Below are 21,637 nucleotides of genomic sequence, written 5' to 3'. Positions count from 1 at the left end.
GTCAGTCCACACTCACCATGTTTATGTCTCGAGGTGAGAATGAAACAACCCTTATTCTCATCAGCTGACTCACCTGGACAAACCCTCTGTGGGATGCTAAGCCCACTAGCTGGGGCAGGTCTGCTGTTCTGATCCCAGCAGGGTTCAGTCTCTGTCATTGACTTCATACCAGTGTTATAGAAGTTTCACTAATAATTAGCAGCACAACAGTGAGCACTGGAGGCATTTACCACGCTAAGCACTTCACGTGGATTATCTTAATTCTCACGACAACCATTAGATGTTGTCTTAGTGCCATTTTACAAATGAAGAAACTGAGGTTTAGAAAGATTCCATGACATAGCAAGCGTGGGGTACAGACCCACAGCCAGTCTCTCTGGCCCAAGCCTGTGTTCATCCCCATTGCCCACAGTCACCTCCCTGCCCCAGAAGCCCAGACTCCTTGGCAAAGGCCCTGGTTCCACTACTGGTCGCCCTATGTGGGGCATTCAGTGCACCAGACCTTGGTTCTTCCCCTCTTTAGAGCGGGCTGGATGCCACTGAAGGCCCCTGCCAATTTCCCATGCAGAGAAGCTGTGCTTGGGGGATTCCAAATCCTCGGATGCTAAGATACTTTCATTTTGATTCTGGGATTTCCAGATTCTGGCCACAGATTCTAGGGTCCTGGAGTCCCATGATCCCCACAATCTCTGATCTCCACTAGAATGTGCTTCCATCCATGGGTGCCCTGCTGTCTGCACTCAGCCACAGCCTGGTGTGGGCTCGGCGCTCAGTCAGCATTTGTTAACTGAATGACTGACTCACCCTCCCCTACAGTCAGTGCCCATCCTCTGGCCAGGGTCCATGCCTGAAATGTGTGCAGTAGCCCATACATGGTGGGTGAGCCCTGGACAAACAGGCAGAAAACTTACCTCTGGTCCTGCTTGGCCACTGATCTGCAGCTTGGCTCCAGGCAAGTCACCTAACCTGTCTGAGCCTCTCTTTTCCCAAGAGCACTAGACAAAGAGTCAGAGAGACACCAGGCTTATTCCCGCCTCAGGACCTTTGCGTGTACCACTCCCCCCGCCTGAAATCCTTGTGCCCCTGCTCCCTCGTTTCATCCAGGCCTATGCTCAGATGTCATCCCTAGAACCTCACTTCCTTAGAGAAGCCTTCCCTGATCATGTGAACTCAAACCTCTGGTCATTTGCTCCTTCCTTTCTCAAGCTGTCTTTCTTTTCTTTCCTAGGACTCATTACCACCGACAGCATTTCTTTGTTTGAATGCTATTTCCCCGATTAGAATTTAAATTCCAAGAGGACAGGAGTTTTTTCTGGTCTGATTCACCACCTAGAATAGTGCCTGTTACCTAGTAGGTACTCAACAAATATTGGTTGAAGGAGGGAAGAAGGGAAGGAGTGTGGGAAAAGTCCAAGCTCCATGGGTTCCCCGCCCCCATCCAAGTTCTGCTCCCCAGACGCTGAGCCACTGGAGCAGCTCTCTGCTGACTCAGCCTGAACTCCCATGAGGCCCAGAACCTTCCTCCAAGTACTACGCTGGGTGCCTTCACCACAGGACACCCAGGTCACAACTGTGCGCCCTCAGGGCAGGACACTGGGCAACTAGCTCTCCCCAAAAGAAGAGACTGCCAGGCTGAGGCTTGCGCAGAGCTGACTGAGAGCTGCTGGAGCAAGAGCAGGTGCTGAGTGAGCATAGCCACCTTCCACCGCGTGCTTGCAGCTTGAGGCCTGCTTTCCGTTGCTAGCACTCAGACAGCGGGGGGGAGAAGGAGAGTCATGCCTGAGACTGACAGAGAGGAGGAAGGCAGTGGTTTCTGATGCATCCTGGCTTCTAACTGGCTCTGCTCACATCTCCCTCTCCTGCCCCAGCCCCTCTGAGCTCCCCATGGCTTGTCAGTGCCCGCAGGAGGACACAGCCCCTCAGCTGGAATTCGGGGCCCTCCGTGACCCAGCCCTGCCCAGATTCCCAATCTACTTTCTCCCAGCAGGGTCCAGGCACTGTTACCCAGTGCACCATGACCCGTTCCTTCTCCAAACTTTGCTTGAACCATGCTGTCTGTCCAGAGGGGCCTGCCACTGCTCCTCCTACAAGAAGCTCTTCGTGACTACACCCCCACCATGAGATCTCTCCCTCATCTGGGACCCCAGCTGTCTTGGACTCTTCCGCTTCTAGGGGATGCTCAGGAATCTAGATATGGCTCCTTCTGTACATGGTGGGAGCTCCCAGCCTGTGGGAAGTACTGGTAGGCAGGGATTGGGGGAGAGCTTGGGTGGGGCAGCGGCCTCTATCCATCCTGTGATGATCGAATGAGGTAATGGGCATGGCCACGCCTTGTAAACTGTAAAGCACTGTCCTGCCTTGGCCCAGCCCCCTTATCTCTGGCCTGGACTCTTGCCCAGCATCCCCATGGGCCTCCCTGCCTCCGGGTTCACCCAACCCAGCCAGCCTCCCTACCGAGCCTCGCCTAGCTCTGATCATTTCCCTTCTCCTCCCTGTCCACCTTGCTGGTAGGTTCTGGCCCCAGAGGCTGTGACCCTGCCCTCAGCAAGCCCTCCTTGTGCTCCCCACCACTGGCCTTTGCTCCTTTCCTCCACTGGGAGTGTGCTGCTCTCACCCTGCTGTTCTCATGCTTCTAGGCCTGCCTGGAATGGTACCTCCTCCTTCCAAGTTCCCTGCCCGCTCCAGGCATGATCGGATGCTCAGGGCCCCACTGTCCATCTCTGTGTGATGGCACCTCTCTCCCTGTATCTCACTCTCCGTGTATGTGTGCAAGATCCTCTGTGGCTTTCAGTTAGGGCCTGACATAGAGAAATGCTAAGGTGAAGGTTTCTCCTGGCAGACGGGCTGCCTGCTGACGATGTTCTAGGAGTCAGGCCTGGTGTTTGATAAGCTTCAGTTTATTGAGGCCCAACCATAGTCCTGAGAGTCACTCTCGTTTTCCCTACGGTAGCAGCAAGATGCTGAGGGCCTGGCCTGAGGTCACGTGGCAGCATGCGGCAGAGCTGGCACGCGGACCCCGGTCTGATTTCAAAACTCTCCTCCATATTGCGTGACCGTGACAGAGAAAAATATCAGGACTGTTTCCAAGCCTTGGCTGCCAATAAACTGCCTTGGGGATTTGGTCTTTTTGCCACCCAGTTCTTCCTATGCTTTCCATGAGTGCTGCCATCTCAGCCCTGACAAGCAGCTGGCTGGTGTGTGAGGACCCACAGTGCCCATCCACCTTGCCACCCTCCCCAGGCTGGCTGTGGGTCCCCTCCAGGTCACCCGGGCCCAGGCTGGACCTAGTGTGTCTCTCCAGATGCTTCAAGGAGTAGGGCAGCCCCATGCCCAGATCTGCCAATGCGCCTCCCATCCGTGACATCCAGGCTGCAGATCAATAAATTCGTCTCCTGCTCTTCTCTCCTGACCATCTGTTTTCCCTGGTGGTCCCCAGGGAGTCTGCCAGGCTGGCTGAAAGCTCCCAGGTTGGAGAGAAGAAGCTATTTGGGGGCCATCTGTTTGAGAGGTGCCTCCGGCTGGGGTTCCGCAGCTGAAGGAAGCAGCCCAGGCAGTGGGGGGCTGCCAGGAGGGGACAGCAGTTAGGGAGCTGAGAGCCTCCTTTATCTTTAGGCTCAGGGCCAAGGTGTGCCAGCTTCCGCGACGCCAGAAGACCAGTGAGATGCCAGGCCTGGCTGCATCTTGGACATGTCGCTGGGGCAGATGGTGCCGGAGGGAGTGGGGAAGACAGTTTGAACCTCGCCACCTCCCCCCTGAAAACTCCTTTTAAAACACATGCACACACCCTTAAAATTGGGTTGCCAGTGACAACCTGGCATATCATCTTCTTTTTATATTATTCTTAGCCCCTCTGTTGCCATAGCAACCGAACAATGCTTTTAAATATAGCAGTTAATTTTTTCAGCTCCAGCAACAAAGTTCTGGTGCTGTCCAGAAGGCCAGTGGCTGGTTTCTCTCCCAGGGGCAAAGCCCTTCAGACTCATCGCTCCCCACATCAGCCCCAGAGTGTGAGCTGGGGCTAGGTGTCCTGTGACCAGCAGGGACCCTCTGTGTTCCCTGACCTGGCTACCTTCTAAAGTCAAGGTGTAGTAGAAAAAGCCCTTGTTCTGGAATCAGCAAACCTGGGTCCCATCCCATCCCCCCATCCCCCTGCTGTCCTTGAAACCTTTGCTTTTCCTCTCAGAGCCTTAATTTCTTTATCCAGTCATTAGAGATGACAGTATCTGCCTCATAGATTTCAATGAGGCTTAAATGAGCTCAAGGAGGCGAAGGTGGCATGGTACCCATGGGAAACACTCAATAAGTGCCTCTTTTCCTTTCTTCTTCCCGTCCTCCACTTCTTCACCTCCTTTCCCCCTTTCCGTCCCCGCCTCCCTCTCTCTTTTGCCTTTTTCCCATCCCTTACTCCCCACTGCCTTGAATTATTGATGTTAGATTCCCAGCCAGTAACATCAGAGGGTTAAAATCCATAACCAGCCTCCCCTCAGATCACCCTCCCTCCCTGAGCTGGTGAGCTCATCGGAATCATAAATCATACATCAGGACTTGAGAACCCAGGCCCCTGCAGTCCAGCTGATGAGCAGCCTTGGGCAGGAAGCAGTCTTCTGGAAGGGCTGGCAGGCTCTGAAGCCATGAGCAGAGGAGGCACCATTATCAGGAGCTTCTCTTGGAAGGGGAGCTGACAGCCTGTGGTCTGCTGACCAGCGGCATTGTTTCAGGGGTCTCTGAGCCTCCTTCACCATCCTGCAGCTGTCTCAAGCCCCTCCCCCAGGCTTGCTCATCACCTACTCAGTTTCCCACGGCAGGTCTTAAAGCAACAGACAGCAAAGTTTCCATTGCTCAGAAGCAGCCAAAACCTGGCATGGGCTGCTCAGCAGGTAGTGAATTCCCTGTCACTGGAGAGTTCGAGTAGAAGCCGAACATCCCGGGGGCTGGATGCTGTGGGAAGAATTGTAGTACCAGGTTACAAATTTAATAGACTCTTGTCCCCACCTAGGATTCCATAATGGAAACAATAATGTTAAAATCACCACATAATTTTACAGAACCTTGGGGTGTTGGGCGATTGTCCTCGTTTACGTAAAAAGTTAACTTGCCAGGGTCATTTAGCAGATAAAGAGGCTGACTGTAAATCCAGAGCTCTACCTGCCCCATTATTCTTCAGGTTAAACTTTCTTGGCTGGAAGCTGCATGGAAGAGCATTTATTGCGCAGCGACTGCGTGTGACTCTCTGTGCTGAGCCCCAGGCGGGAGGCTCAGGGACTTGCAGAAGCCAGAGACTGCTTTCTGAGAGTTGGCAGTTCTATTAAGGGACAAAGAACAGACCCAGAAAGAGAAAACCAGCCCTCTTGGGGCAGTGGGAGTGCAGAGGAGGGAGTGATGCTCTGGGCTGGGGAGCGGATTGGGGGTGGGAGGACACAGCAAGAGGGGAAGGTGTCTGTGCCTACCAAGCCTGCTGTGGACTACGGGCTCCTGGGGGCCTTTTATGTCTTACTTTATTTAATCCTCCCAGTGGCTCTGTGAGAATGGCCCAGCATCCAGTTTTGACAGATGCTCTGCTAAACTTGTCAAGGTCACACATCTCAGAAGTGGAAGGACCACGTGTGTCTGACACCAAGACTTCCACATCAGTGGGAGGTGGCAGAGGGAAGGACAAGCCTGCCCTGCTGTGTCAGGAGGGCACGGATCTGCTGTCAGGCTCCATTGCCTCCAGCCAGCATTGGCAACTGGCCAGGAAGGAGGTGATGGCTGAAAAGGCCTGGTGGCTTTGGCCTCCAGCCTGGGAGGGCACCAGCTTGATGCTTCACCCTAGAGAGGATGGAGGGAAAAATGGTGGCTATGGAGGGAAGAGGCTGCCAGACCATGCAGGGGGCCAGCTCTGGCCTGTCATACAAGTGACCCGGGACAGGTTGTAGCTCTGTTTCTGGTTTTCTGTGACCCCTGAGGTGGGTCAGCTCAGGACACTGGTTCACTCAGAAGGGCAGAGCCTTCATGTGCTAAAGTTAATTTGTCACTGTTAGCATCGGCCCTGAACATCTGCCTAAACCATCGGCCAGCCGCAGGCACCCACTGCCCCCTCCCTGCTTTGTTTTTCTTTATGGCGCTTATGCACCCTGACATTACATTCTCTGCCTCTTCGTTCATGCTATTGCCTTTCTCTGCCAGGAGACTGGAAACCCCACAGAGGCAGGGCCTGGCCTTCATCCAGGGCTGTGTCTCCAGCACCTGAACAGTGACTGGCACATACAAGCAGCGGGTGCATCTTTACAGAATAAATGGCGGCATGCCTCCTTCACGTCACCACAGCCTTATTCCTGCTCCTCCTGCCACTTGTCTCAGGCCTCTGTAACTGCGTGTGTCGAATCTGTCTCGGCCTCATGCCGTGAGATGCCGAGGCAGAGCACGGAGCACAGCCTGGAGCAGGTGCTCGAAGAGGACTTGTTGAAGCAGTAGAATAAAGTGCTCTCCTCCCCAGGCCTCAGTTTCCCCATTCGTACACTGAATGGGTAGTCACCCTAGAGGCTTGTTAACCACCCTCCCTCAGTGTCATTCTGGGATTAGCGACTTGCCAGCTGGCATTTCTGCACCTGCACCTTGGTGTGTTTGCTGCCCTGTTTGCCACCCCAATGCATGTCCTGACCTTCAAGGTTGGTCACTGCCCAGAGCCTGCCTTCCCTTTGATGAGCAATTAAAACCCCAGAATAGCCCATTGTTTAGAGTCAGGTGCCTGGACCCTGTATTTATCTCCAGTGTGCCGAGTGTGCTCGGGCCCCTGCCAGCCACGTGGTGGGCATCATTGGAACCACTCAGGCCACTCAACACAGAGTCTGTCTCTGGCATCAGGAGATAGCCAGCTCCAAGGGGTAGCTATCTGAGGATTGGAAGGATGAGGAAAAGGCATAAAAGGGAACTAGCTTTTACTGAGAGCCGGGCATTTGACAAATGCATTTTATATGTCCTCACAAGGGCTATGTAAGATCGGTGTCATCAACCCCATTTTATTTCTGGGAAGTCTGAGGCACAAAGAGGTCGCTTTCCCATGGGACTTCCTCAAGCTTTCAGAGCTTCTAAGGGACAGAGCTGAGATCTGAACACAGGACTGTCTCACCCCAAAGCCCAAGCTTTTTTACTGTGCTCCTTCGTGTCTGCTGGGTGGTGGTGATAGTCGCCACCATCAGCCCATGAAGCTATAGCCCTGTAACTGCCAGTGAGCGAGCTAGAGAGGGAACCAGTAGACCCCATGGATGCTGTCGTGGGCTCTGCATTTGCGAATCACCAGCCTTGATTTCTGGCCTCTTCCTGGCCTCCCCATACCCTCTGCCTGTTCTTCTGGGTCCTGTCAAATTTCACCTCCACTCTGAAGGAGACATCACGGCCAGGACACAGGCCTGGGGCTACCGAGTGAGAGAAACCAGGAACTTGTGACCAATCCTGCGCAAAGGGAAGGGACGGCACTAGAGGGCCAGCCCAGCGGGTGGCAGTGGGGACTACAGTCCAGGCCAAGCAGAGAGTCCAGAGAAAAGGGCCGACTCGGGGGCATCTTCCAGGCACTACCACTTACCAGCCAAGTGACCTTCAGCAAGCTGGTTGATTTCTCCGGGTTTCAGTTTCTTTACCTGTAAAATGAGAGTAGAGATGGTGACTAGCTGATAAGGCCCTCTTTGGGGAGTCAGTGAAGCAATCCATGTCAAATTCCTGGCTGCGAACCTGGTAGGAAGCAGGTCCTTAAGAAGCTATGGTGACTGCTGCTGCACAGCCACAGGGACTGGGGAGTCAGGTTTGGGGGTGAGGCCACGGCAGAACGCAACACCAGCGCCCAGGAGTAAGGTGGGTGCTTGGCCTTGGGAACAAGACAGGCACATAGTTTCCAGACACGGGGCACAATATTAGGGCCGGAAAGCCTGGGCGGGGGCTCTTTATATGCCCCTCCTTGTGAGAGGGAGGACTGGGCTGAGAGCAAGGGGAAGGACTGAGCTGGCTGGTGGAAGAGAAGAGATGGGGGAGAGGAAAGTCAGGCCATCACTGAGGGCTTAGAGGTAGAGCCATTCCATGAGGCTCTGAAGAATTCATTGACCATTTCACACGTGCTTGTCCTTTTGAAGCAGAGCCATGGGATGTCAGAGTTGGCGTGACCTTAGAGGTGGTGCCGGCTGCCCTGGGTCACACAGCAGGATGACGGAACATCCTTGCTCTTCTCTGTGCCTCTGTTTTCCTTTTGGTCACATGAAGAGGGTACATAAATAACCGTTTAGAATCTTTCTAGCCTCGAAAATGACCCCCAGGGACTATTTTGGGGTTTTGCCCCGTGCTAGGAGAAGGGAAGTGGGAGTTCTGAAGAGGCAGAGTGTGCAGATGAGAAATGTCGCAGGAGGAAATGGCCACTCCCCTGGCTGATGCACAAAGAATGGATGGAGGGCAGAGCGTTGGTCTAGCTGCTATCACCTTGAACTTGAGTAGAGCTCTCTTGAGGCATTAGGGTTGCTTGAGTACCATTGACCCAGATTGGCACAGCTAGAAACTTCCCTAGGGCTTTCTCAGCTCCTGGTAGAAGTGAGTTCTTAGCCAAAAGTCCCTACCTTCCCGTGCCCCACTCCAGGCACGTCCCTCCAAAGTGCCTATCCGTCACCTGAGATGAACCTGGCTAAAGCCAGCAGAATCCTAGATCCCAGTGGGCCAGCAGAAACTGCAACTGGCCCAAAGAACTCTGCATCTGGTGTAACTATAGATGGCAGTGGACAGTGGGGATTACTGAGCTGCACCCTCACCTAAACTTTGCCGTGTCACTGACTCTGCACAACTGGATTTGCCTCTTTCTGCCGCAGTTTCCCTGCCTAAGACTTCAATTATCTGCAAAGTCAGAGCCCCACATGAACTCCAGCCCCTTAGCCCCTGACTGGTGATCACCATTCCACCCAAACCCCAGTTTGGTCTGGTTTCTGTTCTCCATGACCTCAAGCTGCTGGGTGGGTTCCTGCCCTAAACAAGGAAGATTGTTAGGCAATGACGCTGCCTTTCTTCTGGCCTCAGGGGTTGCTACTGCCTGGAGGCCACCTCTGTCCCACCCATGAATGCCTCTGCTTAGACCCATCACGGGCCTGCTGCACTCACCGGATGCTCCTTTCTGCAGGCTTCCACCTGACATGACCCAGATGCATCTGTCCTACCCTGCTGAAAATGTGCAGCTGGAAAACGTGCAGCCCAAACATCCAGGATCCAGGCACATTCCAGCTTCCCCCTCTGCCAGCCTCACCTCCATAGCTGCAGTGTCATCACCCAAGGCCATGGGTGGCTGGCACAGTCCAGGGCCATATGCCACATGGTGGCGGGGAGTGCAGAAGAGGAACATCTTCCCCAGATTCTCTTTTTGTTAGCGAAGAAACTCTTTCCCAGAACCCCTGAGAAAGACTTCCCTTAACTCTAAAATGGGAGTAATTGATCCCACTGGCCAGAACTGTCATATGAGCTGATCACTGGAAAGTGGAAGGGAGTTTCGTTCAGTTCTGAGCTCACCCCAGTAAAAGCAGGTCTCTGCCAGCAGAGAAGAAATGGGGGATTACATGGCTACTGGGTTGCTTCTAGTCCCTTAACTTGAAGTATTCTCGTTTGCAGTTCTGGTGCCAGAGCTCCTGGTCACAGCCCTTTGTGCCAAAGGAAGCTATTTGCCTTACTCCTCTCAAATCTGTTAGGGCTCTTCAGTGTAAGCAGCAGAAGCTGACTTGAGATAACTTAAGCAAAGAGGGAATATATTTGAAGGATAATGCGAATCTTACAGAATTGACAGGAAGGATGAAGAAGCAGACTCAGAAAAGGATCCGGGGCCCCTCCAGGGACCAGACAACAGGAACTAATCAGAAATGGTCTTGTCATGGCCACAGATATGGAAGAATGAGCTCCCAGAGTCGGGGCCTGGCAGAGAGCATCTGAGATGCCTGGCTCAGGCTCATGCCCATGCCCCCACCCACCTTGGTTGTGAGAAAGCAGGAAGCCCTGATTTACTGTCCACCAAGACCAGGAGAGCTGATTCCCCCAAATGAAATCAGAATGCTGTTGCCAAAGTGGGGAGAAGGGGTGCCGAGTGGGCAAAAATCAACAAATGCCCACCACCATAACATACGATGCTTGACCCAGAGACAGAGTGGAGATTGCCCAGCATACCTTCCCATGTGGAGGTTAACGACGCACAATCTCAACTGCATGGGGCTGGCCGCTGGGAGCAGGAGGCATCACCTGAGCACTCTCTGCAGGTCCCCACAAAGGTGGTCCCTCCCTAATGTCACCCTGATACAGCAGAGGATTCTATCAAATCCTTCTAGAGGCTCCCTGTGCCCTCACCTGGGGGATGGCCCCTCCTGGGGTCTCCCAGTCATTCTAGAAATTCTAACAAGCCTTCTGTTTACCAACTATAAGAAACTGGTGTCAGCCGCAGAACATCCCTGAATCTTTCTTCAAGCCTGCATGAATTGAAGGTCAACCCCCAGGCTTACTGACCCCTGGCAGGGCAGGGTTTGGCTTGACCAGGTCTATTGCTGCAGATAGCAAACCGTTATCGAGCATGTATTCATTAGGGCAGGTAAGGTGCTAAGCACTTGGCATGCAGTAAATCATTTTATCCTTCCAACAGCTCTATCATATATGGCTATCATTTCCTTCTCTACAGATGAGGAAACTGAGGTTTAAAGGAGTCAATAACTTTCCCATGGGCACAGCTAATAAGCAGCAGAGCAGGATTCAAATCTGACCCCAAATCCCCTTCTTAATGACTTCACTGTACCATCTACACCCCACTCCTAGTAGGCTTCTTGTTCTCCTTCTTGGAATGAAAATGGATCCGAGACCTTGGTTCATAAATTTGTCCTCTAAGCGTATCCACCCACCAGAGACCCTCCTCACCCCTCCCAGTACAGGGACTTGGGCTTCAGCCTTGGCCCTATAAGAGCATTTGAAACTGCTCCAGAACTGCCATCTGAGAGAGGGTAAGTCCTTTCTTGTCCCACCCAAAGCCCTCCGTGGAAGCATAACCATAAGTTGCACTTTTTAATTTTCACTGTGAAATCTTGTCATCGCCCTTGTGGCAGTTCTGGTTTCTAGAGGACATGGCTCCACCTTCTGTGAGTGGCAAAGCATCCTCTGCTTCTCCTGCCAGTGCCCTCGACCTGGCAAAAGACCAGGGATGCAACAGGTGCCCTGGGGATGGTCTAATGCAGCAGTTCACCAGCTGGGCTCCAAGAAGCCCCAGAGGTCCTGCAGAACCCCTTCAAGAAGCAGCCTGGAGAGAGCTGAGAGGAGCAGCATGAAATATACCCAGCTCAGCTTCCACCAGAGCACCCTGCCTTTCTCTGTCTTACGCACCGATCTGCAATATAAGGGTGATTTTCTAAGAAAAGATTCTGTGGCTAAAACCCACTGGTTGGCTAGATACACTGACACTTTTTTCCATAAGATTCTGCCGCATTTTCCTTGAACTGAACTCCTGTATCACCTTGGCCACTGAGATAATTGCCTTTATAGATCCATAGCTTAACATTCTTTCTTTGACATTGTTACAGGACCAATAACCTGGATTAGCCATCTATGTGGGTAACACCTCAGCATATTGGGAGAACTGTAGAGAAAGTCGTCCATTGTGTTGCTCAAAAACTCCTTGAAACAAAGACCCTGGTGACTAATTCCTCTCCAAAATTTGGGCCAGGAGAGTTTCACTTTCCTAGTTTCCTGGTCCCCTCCTCCTGCTAGACAATACAACCCATGTTTACTCTTTACTATGGCCACTAATATGCCCAGAACATATTCAGCTAGGCATTTCTCTTTTTAAAACACATGTATTCACACCTGTAATCCCAGCACTTCGGGAGACAGAGACAAGAGGATCACCTGAGGTCAGGAGTTCAAGACCAGCCTAGCCAACATACTGAAACCCTGTCTTTACTAAAAATACAAAAATTAGCCGGGGGTGGTGGTGCGCACCTGTAATCCCAGCTACTAAGGAGGCTGAGGCAGGAGAATTGCTTGAACTTGGGAGGCGGAGGTTGCAGTGAGCCGAGATCGCAACACTGCACTCCAGCCTGGGCAAGAGAGTGAGACGCCATCTCAAAAATAATAATAATAAGTAAATAAATAAATAAAAATAAAACACATGGGGTTTTATTTTTAATAAAATAATAATAATAAATAAATAAATAAACACATGGGGGAAAGGGTTAAAAAACTACCTATAATGTGCTATGTTCGCTACTTGGGCAATGCCATCATTTGAAGCCCAAACCTCAGCATCACAGACTACACCCACGTAACAAACTTGCACATGTACCCTGATTTGTCCTGCAGGCTGTCAACCCCTGATATAGCTGTATCCTAGTTTTCAACAGTAGGTAGCCCTTTCCATGTGTTTGCATGGTTGTGTCCCAATAAAACTTTATTTATAAAAACAGGCTACCATTTAGATTTGTCCTGCAGGCTATCGACCCCTGATATAGCTGTACCCTAGTTTTCAATGGTAAGTTAGCTCTTTCCATGTGTTTGCATGGTTGTGTCCCAATAAATATTTACAAAAACAGGCTACCAGTTGGATTTATCCTGCAAGCTGTCAACCTCTGATATAGCTGTACCCTAGTTTTCACTGGTAGGTTAGCCCTTCCTATGTGTTAGCACTTAGGTTTGCTGTCGGTATTCAGTGTCTCAGTATTAGAAGTAAGACTGCATGGAACTTGCTCAGAATTTTTTTTCTTAGACTATCTTCCTGGGAATTGGGATGACTTTGCCCAGAAGTGTGGATATTTGTGAGGCAAAGTTCTTGATGCATGCTGTGAAGTTGCCTTTCAAAAGTTGCACTCTGTCTGTTTTCACTACCAGCAGCAATGTGAGAGCACCCATTTCCTCACACCCTGTGAGCGCCAGGCAGTATCCTTCAAAACGTTTGCTTCCAGCACCCCCTGCTCTTTTACATCTGGATTTTGTTTTTGTCCAGTGGTCCGAGCCTCGGTCTGCACTTTTGTTCCTTAATCTTCCTCACATCCTTTTTGGAAGTAGGCAAGATACAAGCAAACAAGTTTCTGGGTTGTATAGGTCTGTCATCCTGGGATCAAGTTCAGGGAGTGGAAGGAGCCAGGGAGAAACAGAGTCCTGAAGATCCAGTGTGGATGGCGCAGGCTGGTAGGGCTGACAGCTTCCCTTCTCTGCTGGATGGAGAACACTCTCTGCCAGGGGCACTGATGGAACTTCCAGAGGCTGCATCATTGCAGGCCAGGCCCAGGTGGGGAGATGAGAGAGAGACTCGGAGAGTAAGAAATATGCTGGGAAGGGAAGGAAGTGAGTTTTGGGGTCAGATGGGCAGAGGCAGCCACTGGGGCTCCGCGTGTGAGCCTGTACATGTCCTCTTGCCTTTCTGCATTACCCATTTTGTCATCTGTAAAGGACATAACAAGGCCAACTGCACAGGATTGTCATGAGGGGTCAATGTGATCCTTTATACCAGAACCTCACACAGTGCCTGGCATGTAGAAGCACTTGATGTGTCTTTGTTAAATTGAATTGCCTTGCATGCTTGCATCTTAGGAGCAGTGGGAAATTGATAATATGAGTATTTTAAAAAAGAATATATGGATCCAGTGCGCACCACATGGTAGGCTCTAAAAAATAATTGATGGATGAATGAATGCATGGAACTTTGAAGTCAAACAGCTCCAGCTTCGTCATTTATTAGTTCTGTGATCTTGGCAATGCCTTTCCCTCTCTATGGTTCAGCTTCCTTTTCTGCAAAATGGGTCTAATGACAAGGATATTGACAGGTGCTCACAGATAAGGAAACAGACACGGCCAGCTGACAGAATCTCATGGCTGGTATGTGGCAAGATTCAAGTGCCCACCGCGGGCTCATTGTGAAGTCTAAATGAGGCAAAGAATTAAAGCTTCTGGCTCAATGGATGTTCACTCCTTCTCATAAGCAGGAAAGGCTGCCAGCCTTGGGGTCTTGCTGGGGGAAACAGAGTAAAGGAAGGGCCTGTAGCCACCACGGGGACTGGGACTGACTCAGAGGCAGCTGTACACAGGCTGCTAGTTGCTGGCACTGGCGTTTGCAAGGAACTCTCTAAGCTGATTTTCTGGAGACCACCTTTCCCAGGGGCCCATTTCCTAAGCAGCTGTCTCGCCTCCACAGAGCCCAGTTCGTGCTGGAGCCAAATGGAGAATTTGCCTTTTCATAGCAGCCTTTTGGCCTATAGGGTGGAGTCTGCACTATGCAAATGAGTCCATCCTTGGTAAAGGCCCCCAAAGCCCATGTGACGGAGAGAGTGGTGGAAGCAATGCCTAGTAGAATGAGGTGGCCCGTAGGATGAGCACCGTCAGGATGAGCTGCTGCTGATCCCATAAGCTCAGTGTTACTATGACTGGGGCCAGGTTCAGGAAGCTTCACCTCCTCCATATGACATTTACCTTCAAGATAGGTGTGAATATTCCCATTTTACAGATGAGGATACTGAGGAAAGTACAGGAGGCAAGTATACAACTAGCGAGTGACAGAACAAGAGTGAGGACTTGAATTTAAGTGTCTGACTCTGAAACCTGTGTGCTTAACCATGAGTCACATTTACTGCCAGTCAGTGGACAGGCCTTTGAATCCTGGGAAGACCAATCTCCTCACGCCCGGATCTGGCTGTGAGCAAGGAACTAGGGGACCCCAGCTTCTTTGGGGCCAGAGCTTCAGCTATTCTTTTGCCTTGCTCATTAATACTTAAAGCATAGCTGTTTACTTCTTTACAGAAAGTATTTTATCCATTCAACAATCCAATACATGTTTATTAGGGTTTTTTTTAATATGTGGGATCGTATGCTAGGTGCAGGAGATACATCACAAATAATAATTACAACTAACCCTTGCTATGCACCAGGTACTGTTCTAGGCATGGTACATGGATTAGATCACTTAATCCTCACAACAACCCTATAGATAGCTATTATTATCCTTTCTTTATAGCTGAAGGAATTGAACCACAGAGAGGTTAAGTAATTTGCCCAAGGTCCCACAGCTATTAAGGATCAGAATCAGGATTTGGACGAATGCATTCTGGGATCAGAGTTTATACATTTAACTGCCCCCACACTGTTAGGGCTCTCATAGTCTCTGCCCTCATGGAACTTAGAGTCTTTCTTTTCCAACAGGCATGCTAAAATAACACCAAAAATATTTATTTCAGTTCTATATGCTGAGAAGCAAACTGAACAATGAGAATCAAGAATGAATGATCCTGGATTTGTAAAGTGCTTGACATCAACAGGGCCAGCAGGAAGGGGTCAAGATCATGAGCAGAACCTTGGTCCATTTCCCACTGTGGCCTTGATGGCTGTGCATCCTTTATCAAGCCTTGTCACCTCTCTGGGCCTCCATTTATTTACAGGATGGATTGTCAGTTATGTGCTTATTCTATATTCTTCCCAGAATTTTCATGGAGACTAAATGAGATGGCAGATGGAAACAAGAGTTCACAATAGGAAAGAAGCGCTGGGCAAGGGTTTGTTATTCAACCAAAGTGAAAATTGGGTGCCAGTGTGATGAATAAATGAATGAATGAATGGTCCTAGCAGTCCTGCAGCTTGGCTCCTTGGGGGACAAAGAACTCCCTTCAGGACATCTGTTGGGATTTTTCAGGGTCCTAACAAGGCTCTTTACCCTTGACCATGCCCCTTGAATTATTTTGTACTTGGTTTGTGTGACCCTCCAAGACTGTTTTAGCAATCGTTTATTAATGTCTGCTGGGAGACCGGCCTTGTGCTAAACTCTGCTGGGAGACAGAGACGAATTTTAAATGGACTCTCCCCTTAGGAGCTCATAGGCCAGGAGGAGAAATTGTATTAAAAATAATGGTAGGACAGAGATCCAAGATGGCCGATTACTAGCAGCTCAGGATTGTAGCTCCCAGTGAAAGTGCAGAGAACGAGAGGACTCCACACTTTCAGATGAATTTTTGTTACTCACATCCCAGGAGATTCCCAGCGGAGGAGCCCCACGGGTTGCCAGCGCAACTCTTGCGGCCAGTGCGGCGGTTTTGCCGGTGCCTCGGCACGGCGGTTCTTGGTGCAGAGTAAACAGGACTGGGTCCCCTTTTTGTCGATGTTTGAAGCTCTGGGAAGGCAGAGTCACCCATTCAGCTGATTGAAAAAGGGACTTAAGAAGGAAGCCAGATGGGAGATTCCCGGGCAGAAAAGCACTATGAATCTTAACGCCGCTGTTTTAGCTGGTGCAGTGGGTTGCTCAGATTCAGGTGCTGGGAATCAACAAGCTGGACGTCCACTCAGAGACCTAATTTGAAAGTTGGTAATTACAAAGACGTCAGGTGGATAAATTTACAATGATGGGAAGAAACCAGCGTAAAAAGGCTGAGAATACCCAAAATCAGAATGCCTCCCCCTTTACAGGGGATCACAGTTCCTCATCAACAAGGGAATAAGGCCTGATGGAGAACAAGTGTGTTCCATTAACAGAATTAGGCATCAGAAGGTGGATAATAAGAAACTTCTGTGAGTTAAAAGAACATGTTCTAGCCCAATGTAAAGAAACTAAGAACCTTGAAAAAAGGTTTGATGAAATCCTAATGAGAATAGACAATTTAGAGAGGAATATAAGTGAATTAATGGAACTGAAGAATACAATATGAGAACTCCGTGAAGTATGCACAGGTTTTAACAGTCGAATTGATCAAGCAGAAGAAAGGATATCAGAGATCGAAGACGAACTTAATGAAATGAAACGAGAAGACAAGATTAGAGAAGAAAGAGTCAAAAGGAATGAGCAAAGTCTCCAAGAAATATGGGACTATGTGAAAAGACCTAATTTACATTTGATAGGTGTACCCGAATGTCATGAAGAGAATGAATCCAAGCTGGAAAATATTCTTCAGGATATTATTCAGGAAAACTTTCCTAACCTAGTAAGGCAGGACAATACTCAACTCCAGGTAATACAGAGAACACCACAAAGATATTCCTCAAGGAGAGCAACCCCAAGACACATAATCGTTAGATTCACCAGGGTTGAAATAAGGGAGAAAATTCTAAGGGCAGCTAGAGAGAAAGGTCAGGTTACCCATAAAGGGAAGCCTATCAGACTCACAGCAGATCTCTCAGCAGAAACCCTACAAACTAGAAGAGAGTGGGGGTCAATATTTAATATCCTCAAAGAAAAGAATTTTCAACCCAGAATCTCATATCCAGCCAAACTAAGCTTCATAAATGAAGGAAAAATTAAATTTTTCACCAACAAGCAAGCACTCAGAGATTTCATCACCACGAGGCCTGTTTTGCAAGAGCTTCTGAAAGAAGCACTATACACAGAAAGGAACAACCAGTATCAGTCATCCCAAAAACTTACCAAAAGGTAAAGAGTATCTCCATAATGAAGAATCTATATCAACTAATGGGCAAAATAGCCAGCTAGCATTAAATGACAATATTAAACTCACAAATATCAATATTAATCTTAAATTTAAATGGATTAAATGCCCCAATCAAAGACACAGACAGGCAAATTGAATAAAAAGTCAAAACCCATTGGTATCTTGTATCCAGATCCATCTCATAAGCAAGGACACACAAAGACTCAAAACAAAGGGTCGGTGGAAGACTTACCAATCAAATGGAGAGAAAAACAAACAAACAAGCAAACAGGAGTTGTAACTTTCGTCTCTGACAAAATAGACTTTAACAGTAACAAAGACTAAAAGAAACAAAGAAGGACATTACATAATGGTAAAAGGATCAATGCAACAACAGGAGTCAATGATCATAAATATATATGCACCCAATATAGGAACACCCAGATACATAAGACAAGTTCTTAATGACTTATAAAGAGAGTTGGACTCCCGCACAATAATAGCAGGAGACTTTGACACCACATTGTTAATATTCGACGGATCAACAAGATAGAAAATTAACAAGGGCATCTATGATTTGAACACAGACCTGGAACAAGTAAACTCAGTGAATATTTATAGAATTCTTTACCCCAGGTCCACAGAATATACATTTTTCTCAGTATCACATTATACCTATTTTGAAAGTGACCACATAATTGGAAGTAAATCACTCTTCAGCATTTGCATAGCATTTCACAGACTTAAATGAAATATTGGTTGGCTGTTTGTTTGTTATTTTCTTCCCTTATTCCTTCCTGTCTCCGTTGTTGAGCACAGTTATAGGCATCAAAGAGGTTTTTAATACCTATATTTAGATTGCATTCCAGCCTGGGCAATAGAGCAAGACTCTTGTTCTCTCTCCCCCTTTCTCTTTCTCTTTCTTTCTTTAAAAAAAAAGGTGAGGGGAATGGAAATTTTCTAGGACAGAGAAAAGAGGATAGGCATTTCTAGTGGAGAGGATAGGAGGAGAAAAATCACAGAGGCAAATGGACCTGGTATCATAAAGAAATGCTGATGGCTCTGGCATTTTTAAGCCTGCAATTTGTTATTGTTTGGTGGGGAAGCTTAGAAATGGACCTTTGAAAAATCAGATAAAGCTGTCAGGACCTTCCCAGAGGTAGACACACAAGATTTAGGTGTAGACTTTAAAAATAATAATAATAATAATAATAATAATGATAATGGTAATAGGCTGGGCGCGGTGGCTCACGCCTATAATCCCAGCACTTTCAGAGGCCGAGGTGGGTGGATCGTGAGGTAAGAGATCGAGACCATCTGGTCAACAAGGTGAAATTCCGTCTCTACTAAAAATATAAAAATTAGCTGGGCGTGGTAGCACACACCTGTAGTCCCAGCTACTCGGGAGGCTGAGGCAGGAAAATTGCTTGAACCCGGGGGGCGGAGGTTGCGGTAAGGCGAGATCACGCCATTGCACTCCAGTCTGGGTAACAAGAGCGAAACTCCTTCTCAAAAATAGTAATAATAATAATATTGTAAACAATAATAACCTGCAATATCTGAGCATTTACCACATGACAGATGTTGTACAGAGGTTTTATGTGCATCAATTTATTTAGTCATTACAATTCAATGAATTACTAAAAATACAGTTCCCGTTTTACATATGGGGAAACAAATTCAGAGAGGTTAAATAACTTACCCAAGTTCACACAACTCTGAAATTACAGAGCTGGGCGTGAACCAAAGAAAGAAAATGTGGATACAATAACTCTATTATAAAGTAGAAACTACCGTGTACCCTAATACAGGGGCAAGGGCAGGCTTCTCAAGGTTCGGTAACAGAAGGGAAGCAAGACGGTGATGGTGCTGCTGCTGCTGTTATTGATAGTAATGATATTGATGTTGATAGGGATGATGGTGATGATGATGGTAGTGGTAATAATCCTCGGGTGCCCATTTGTTGAGCTTCTGCTTTGTGCCAGGCCCTTACCTGAGTGCTTTCTACTATCTCATGTAATCCTCATAACAACTTTCCGATGTCAGGATTACATCTCCATCTTACTCTTAGACCAGATGGCCTCCCTAAGGGCACACATCCAGTGTGGCCTGGGCTTAAGCTTAAGTGTACCTCACTGCAGAGCTGCGGCTCTTCCCTGAACCAGGATCCCTAACCTTTGGACCAGAGGGCTGGGCATCTCAGAGATGCTCCATAAATGTCTGTTGAATGAATGAATATTGAAGGAATGGATCCCCAAGGGCTCAAAGCCTTAAGCCCAGAAGATATAAATAACATGTCTCAAATGAGTATGCGTGCAACCGTAATTTAAATATATGTAGTAGTGTTATAATTACTAAAATACAAGTTAATTATAAAGCATTAGTTCATTGTAACTTTTGTATTGCTTATTTTCTCAATGAGAAGATAATAGGTATAGAGTTACCATCAGGAGGAGTTTGGAGAAATAATTTCATACAAAGAGAGGTCCTTGTACTGAAAATGGTAGGAACATTCTGGCATCCTGCATGGCTTAACCAAAGTGCTTTGCCCAGCACCTGGCACAGAGGTCACTTGGAGAAGCGGGGCAACCCACCAGCCTGTGGCATTTGTCCTGGGTCTACCCATGCCTCTCTTACTGGATCTAGGCTGTCACTCTCAGAGACTTCATCTCCATGAGGACCTGATGCCAGCATCTAACAACTTTCCAAAATGGCTGTTGAACGCTTGCATGAATGAATGAATAATGAAAGCAAGAATGAGTGAATTATACAATGAACAGTGCTTAGGGAACCCACAAAGGGTATTTTCCCCGAGGAATGTTTGAAAGTGGGAGTTCCTCCAGCCTCAGGCCTGAGCACAGGACCAGCATGCCTGTGGGGTTCCCAGGGACAGACAACTTGTGACTTTCAGCTCTGCGCTGGGGTTTTGAGGCTGTGGTTACATCCCAGGGACCTGATCTTGACCTTGTCATAACCATGTTGGAGAAGGGGTGGTGGCTGGGGCTTTACTTTCAGCAAGGCTGTGCTCACCATTTTTGGATGCATTTTTCAAACTCAGATGAAAGTTGACAGATGGCGGTGGCATAATATTCTCACTTTCTCTACTTCCCACAGGCCTCCCTCCAACACAGTTCTCCAAGCTCTAGAAATCTCTGACACATCTCGACCATGAGACCACGGCTGGCTTTTGGCAGGTGAGTGCTTCCCAATCCCCTGCCATACCTCAGGACACAGGGCAATTTCAGCACAGCCCAAAGGCCACCAGGCTGTGTTTTGAGGCCAGGAGGTAGACGGGGATGACCTTAGCCTTGGGCGGGAGAATGGAGCCCCTCAGTCTACCGAGACTTCAGAAAAAGCCACCCAAATGTCCTGAATCCTACAGCTGGCATTTCTGCAAATGGCAGCATATGGTGATAGGAGAGTCCTAGGCTGAGAGCCAAGGGAAATGCTTCTGACCCCAGGTCTGCCTTTGTTGCTCAGGAAAATCTCAAGCAAGCACCTCCTTTCTGGGTCTCTGTTTCCTTATCTGCAAAGTGAGGGAGTGGGACTCGGTGAACCCAGCAGGGCTCAAGCCGAGGCCGTGGGCTGTGGGGAGGGAAGTGGGGCTGGCACTGCAGCTGTGTACCGCATCCTTAGGACTCGGTCTCTGTTTGACTGCTCCGTGGACTTTACAGCCACAGAAACCCTGGAATGGGCTGTGTGTTCACCTTGTGGGTCTATGCGTGCGTTTTGGGGAGGGACCTGTATTCCTCTCAGTAAATGCTGCTTCAAGTCAAACTCAGATGCAATCAGCAGCCCCATGCCTTCCCTCTCGTGGCTTGGTCATCCGGACATCATTTATTGGGTGTTGTGCTCTATCCTCTGTGCTGGGCACTGAGGCACAGAGATGACCAAATCATGGCATTGTCCTCAAGAAGCTTCCACTCCAGCAGAGGAGATCCATGTGCAAATAGCCACAGAACAGCAAAACCTGTGAAGGCAGGAGGGTTCTATTCTGTCGGGGTTTGGTTGCGGGGTAGTTCAAGGAAGACCATTTGAAGGTGACATTTGAACTTGGCTTTGAAGGATGAGTAGAAGTTCATCCGGTGAAAAATGAATGAAGAATATTCTGAATCAAAGGGACAGCAAGTGGAGCAGTGGAGTCGCTGGGACGCAGGGCCCAAGAGGAGGAGGGTGGGAGTGAGGCTGAGAGAGCGGCGGGATTTTGGGGTCAGCCAGGAGCTCGGGCTAGGTCCTTCACGAGGAGGGAAGGGAGACAGTCAGCCCTGTGGTTC

At 48.9% G+C, this 21,637-nt stretch overlaps 1 protein-coding gene across 2 annotated transcripts in view; it reads left to right on the top strand.

Annotated features, from left to right (window-relative positions):
- The window catches only part of HIVEP3 (HIVEP zinc finger 3), a 404,917-nt gene that overhangs the window by 197,535 nt on the left and 185,745 nt on the right, over positions 1 to 21,637 (top strand). For both annotated transcript variants that reach the window (XM_012434700.2, XM_021673366.2), the window contains exon 2: positions 20,478 to 20,557. The gene's annotated coding sequence lies outside the window, so the exon portion shown is untranslated. The remainder of the gene's footprint in view (positions 1 to 20,477; positions 20,558 to 21,637) is intronic.

This window comes from Aotus nancymaae, unplaced genomic scaffold (genome assembly GCF_030222135.1).
Source record: "Aotus nancymaae isolate 86718 unplaced genomic scaffold, 86718_ANA_hifiasm-v0.15.2.pri h1tg000007l, whole genome shotgun sequence".
Taxonomy (NCBI): Eukaryota; Metazoa; Chordata; class Mammalia; order Primates; family Aotidae; genus Aotus; species Aotus nancymaae.
Note: the sequence above shows the minus strand (reverse complement) of the source record. Positions and strands in the feature narration are given on the sequence as shown.